Here is a 5,485-nt window from a genome sequence, read left to right as displayed (position 1 = left end):
TTTAGGTGTTTCATATATTGTGTTAGCTAGTTATAATTAATAGAGAGAAGTGTCCTCTGTTATGTCCGTGCTTGGTCGATGCTACGTACTATACATACGTATAGAGAGGACTAGACACGCTAGCTGGCTAGTAAGCAAACGAAGGAAACAGAAGATCGTCATGAACATATATGCATATATACAGAGAGAAGTGATATCGACCACCTCTCCTTCTCCGAGAGATTGGTCGAACAACAAGTTCTCGTATATCTATCTGACACTACCGGCTACATATATACAATAATTATCTCTTACAAATATAATCATACGGACTCAGGGTCCACATAGAATTCTCCGTCTTCAGGGATCACGTGGTCAAGAAAGAATGCCGCCAATTCCTCTTGAATCGCTCGCATGCGAGCTGGTGCTAGGAGTTCATCCCGCTTCCGAAACATATAAATGAATGAAACTCAACACAAATGCTGGTAATAAAATAAAATTGTGAATGTTGTTATTTACGTACTTCATATTGTTCGTTAGAGTACCCGCCCCGCTCACAGGTCGTGTGGCGGATGGACTCGCAGATGTAGTATCCACAGAAATCATTCCCTTGTTCCTGCCACAACCACTTTATAAGAAATAGAGGTCAATCAAACTGATAAGCAACCCGCAAAAAAAATCAAACTGATAAGCAAGAATGCTAAATGGTATTGATGAAACTAGCGCTTGAATCACAAGGAGATGTGCGGAACATGCTACTATAGTACTTACTTTCGGGTGTCTAAATTCCAGCTCCTTCGGCAGTCCCGGAACTGTTTTGGTGAATTTTCTCCAAACCCTGCCGGACAAAGAAAACAATTACTTGATATCAGGAAATGAACAAAGTTGCTGATATGGTGGATAATGATCGATTTAACTTACTTCTTGAGGATTTCAGTCATGTCCACATACTCCTTGGGATCTTTCCGTTTAGAGTCCAAGACGGTTACTACTCCCTGCTCAAGCTTAATCTCTAGGAGAATATAGTGGAAACTGCACACACATGCATAACTCATGAATTACATTACTATAACCTTGACTAATATATAAAGGAAACCGAATACGCACAAGACAGTAACACTCACCTGAAGTTGTAAGGAAAGAGTATTATATCTTTGTTTTGATTTATTACGAACGATCGTAGCAAGTTGGCCTCGGTAGCTGCGGCATGAAGTTTAACCTGAGTTGCATCTATGAGATATGTGTTAATGAACCCAATATCACCGACTTGTCTTTTCTTCAATTCGACAATCTTCAATCTGCATAATATAATGAGGATGATTATAAATACATGCAATGAAAGAGCTAAGCTATATAGAGAAACTTAATGACAGAAGTAGTACTACTTACAGACAGTAGCAGGCAACCGTTGTTTTATCGAGGGCCAATTGATTGAAAAACTGATAGAACTCCTCAAATGGAACAGGCAACAGATTAATTCCAACGAGGTCATGCTCCTTTTTAACTTTCACATACAAAGTACTCCTCCCCCCAGAGTCTCTGCAGATTTTCAAGTACCAATCATGCAATCTTCGCATCATCGTTGATAGAGATCTTTCATCTTTGACGAGAGGCTTCCCGTACTCGTATCTTTGTATCTGCACCTCCATGGGTTCATAATGTACTTCGTCGGGCAGGTAATCTGCAAGATTGCTATAACCGGGCACCATCCTCGGATCATTATCGACGTTGTGGCTAGGCACCTTGAGCGGGGGGCACGATTGCTTCGCTTGTTTGCCGAGCTGGGCAATTTGTTTCCCAGCTCGTTGTTCTTTCAGCCTTTGATCACTGACAGTACTTCCCGACCGCTCCGCTTCAGCAAATTCCTTTCCAATAATGCGGTCATAGTTTCCTTTCGGCGGATCAGACTTCGGTGGTTTTGTCAGGGCAGCCAGAGTGCGCTTCACTTTCACCCGATCTACCTTCTCCTCCGGAGGTGGATGTTTCTTTGCTTTCACCCCTTCAAAGAAGTTCCTCACTTCTTCTCGCGCGATCTCGGCGTTCTCCTCCAGGGTCCTCTCATATGGTAACTTCTCGGGAGTCTTCAGAGAAGGACCGAATCTGTATGTCCTCCCGCCTCTGATTGTACTGCTAGACGCCGACCGAGCAGACGGAGCGGTTGTCTTCTTTACTTGCTTAAGCGGCAGAGGAGAAGGACTACGACGCGCCGGAGCAGCTGGAGCGGCGGCAGGTCTCTTCCGCCCTTGCTGACGAGGCGGAGAAGGAGGAGGCTTGCTGCTCGGGCGCGTCGGCGCAGGCGGAGAAGGAGGCGGAGTGCCGCCACGCGCCGGAGAAGGAGCCGGCCGAGGGCCCTGATCGTCACTCGCCGGAGGAGGAGGCGGTGGAGGCGGAGTGCCCTGACTCGCCGGAGGAGGAGGAGGAGGCGGTGGTGTCCAGTTCGGAAGGTTGATGAGCTCCTTCCGCCATAGGCATGGAGTCTTCAGAGCAGACCCCAGCCGAGTCTCCCCTTCATCGGTAGGGTGGTCAAACTGGAGGTCCTCAAATCCCTCCGTTATCTCATCCACCATCACCCTAGCATATCCTTCTGGAATCGTCCGGCAGTGAAAAGTTGCGCCGGATTCAGTAGGATAAACAGAGCCAACAGCCGCCTTGACCTTCAAATTCATCCATTGCGTCATAAGCTGGCAATTTTGAAACTCCGTTATAGCATCCACGGAATAGCTGGCAGGAGCCGTCAAGGCATGGTCCAGCTGAAGCAGCTCGGTGGAAGCCACGCTGCTTCTGCGCTGAGATGGCGGGGTAGCTTCGGGGGAGGCTTCGGCAGTACGTTTGCTGTGATTTGCTTCTCGTTCCTCTATCGCGCCTACCCTTGCTTGCAGCGCCTGTATTTGGGTCTGCTGCACTTTTTTCCTCCTCTCATGGGATTTGTAACCGCCTGCGTCCGGAAACCCAACCTTCCACGGAATGGAGCCTGGCGTGCCTCGTGTCCGTCCAGGGTGCTCAGGATTACCGAGGGCCATTGTGAGCTCGTCGTTCTCTCTGTCTGGAAAGAATGTCCCTTCCTGCGCTGCTTCGATATACTGCTTAAGCTTACTGACTGGTATGTCCATTTGATCGTTCGTCCAAATGCACTTCCCTGTTACAGGGTCCAGTGTTCTGCCAGCCCCGAAGAACCAAGTCCGGCAACGGTCTGGCCAGTTAATTGTCTCTGGTTCGATCCCTTTATGAACCAGATCATTCTCAGTCTTGGACCACTTAGGCCGGGCTACGAGGTAGCCACCTGACCCCGTGCGATGGTGAAGCTTCTTCTTCGCAGCATTTTGCTTGTTTGTCGCCGACATCTTCTTACTCTTTTCTGTTGTCTTGTGGGCCACAAATGCGGGCCAGTGATCTCTGATCTTCTCATATCTGCCCTTGAATTCTGGTGTCTCATTATTTTCGACAAACTTATTCAGCTCTTTCTTCCACCTCCTGAATAGTTCTGCCATCCTCTTCAGAGCAAAAGACTTGATTAATTTCTCTTTAACTGGGTTCTCTGGATTATCCTCAGGCGGTAGGGTGAAATTTGACTTCAGCTCAGTCCAAAGACCATTTTTCTGCATATCATTGACATAAGACACCTCAGGGTCTTCTGTAGCCGGCTTAAACCATTGTTGGATGCTTATCGGGATCTTGTCCCTAACCAGAACCCCGCACTGAGCAAGAAATGCGCTCTTTGTCCGGAGGGGTTCAATAGGTTGGCCGTCGGGCACGATTGCTACGATCTCAAACTTTTCATCCGAGCTCAACTTTTTCTTCAGGCCTCGTCTCTTTACCGAAGTTGTGCTCGATTCGGAGGGCTAGAAAAAAGAACAAAGACTTAATTAATATGTGTACATACCAAAACAATGAATGCATCAATCAGCTAGTCAGCATAGGCTTAACTAATATATATACCTGGCCGGACTCGGTTCGGTCACCAGAGCCGTCATCACGGTCTCCTTCTTGCACCGGCATTGGGTCACCGGAGCCGTCCTCATGTTCTTCTTCTTGCACCGACATTAGGTCACCGTAGCCAGCTTGTTCACCCTCTCCTTCCAGACCATCGGTTTCGTTGAGAAACAATGAGATGGCATCACTTTCTTCTGCGATTATGTCCCTCAACAATGCTTCTTTTGTTGCTTCGTCTAGGGCGGTGTCCATAGTTTCTACAAATATTTACAACATGGCAATTATTATTCAAACATGACAAATGGATATATTAGTGCCAAACGTAGAACTAGCTACCTAATCATAGTAAGCTATCGGGAGGGGGTATATATCGACAACGACGACACTACATCTATGTCCCTCGACGACCCTCGTTCCCGATAAAAAAAGAGGAAGAAGAAGGAAAATAAGAGGAGAAGAAAGAATAGAGGAGAATATCTCCTCTATTCTTTCTTCTCCTCTTTTTTTTCTTCTTCCTCTTCTTTTTTTATCCTCTTCTTCCTCTCATGTTCGATAGGATCGCCGAGGGGTCGGGAGGTTGCCTAGTGTCAAGGGATTCAACAAAACCATGTCTTCATCATTAGGCGAAAGTAACATGTGCATGATGGTACGAAGCTCTTCAAAGTTGTTCTGGAACGGAGTCCCAGATAGGATAATTCGCTTTTTGGTACAAAGTTCAGCAAGAGCCTTCCGAATATCGCTATTTGGAAGGCCTTTGCTGAATTCGTACCAAAAGGCGGATTATTCTATCCGGGACTCCATTCCAGAACAACTTTGCAGAACTTCGTACCAACATGCCCTGGTTACTTTCGGCTAATGATGAAGGCATGGATTTCTTCAATACTTTGACACTAGGAAACCTCTCTCTACTTCCGGCTAATAAGAAGAAGAAGAAGAAGAAGAAGAAGAAGAAGAAGAAGAAGAAGAAGAAGAAGAAAAGAAGAAAAAAAAGAGGAGAAGAAGAAAGGAATAGTGGAGAAAAGAGAAAATAGAATATATTCTATTTCTCTTCTTCTCAGAAGAAAGGAATAGTGGAGAAAAGAGAAAATAGAATATATTCTATTTTCTCTTCTTCTCCACTATTCCTTTCTTCTTCTCCTCTTCTTTTTCTTCTTTTTTCTTCTTCTTATTTATTTCTCCTCTTCTTCCTCTCCCCTCTTCTTCTCCTTTCTTCCTCTTCTTATTTCCTTTTTCCTCTCATTCTTTTTCTTCTTCTTCCTTCTTAAAAATACAAGAAGTAGTATTGCCTAATTCATTGTTCATATGAATATACAAACATTTGCATATTTACAATAATTAATATCACCAAAAAAATCTATGAACAGAAAAAAATCCTAATTTTTCTAAAAAACAATCTTTTGCAATGTTCACATACACATATACATTATAGCCACATACACATATACATCACATATGAACAAAAAAATTAAAGTAATAAAAATAAAAAAACAGAGTCGGGCGGCGGCTCACAGCGCGGGGGCAGGCGAGGGCGCCGGCGCGCGGGGGCGGGACGGGGCAGGGGCTGGGCGACGGCGAG

The sequence above is a fragment of the Triticum dicoccoides genome, chromosome 7A (genome assembly GCF_002162155.2).
Source record: "Triticum dicoccoides isolate Atlit2015 ecotype Zavitan chromosome 7A, WEW_v2.0, whole genome shotgun sequence".
In the NCBI taxonomy this organism is placed as follows: Eukaryota; Viridiplantae; Streptophyta; class Magnoliopsida; order Poales; family Poaceae; genus Triticum; species Triticum dicoccoides.
The sequence above is the reverse complement of the archived record's forward strand: the minus strand, read 5'-3'. Positions refer to the sequence as shown.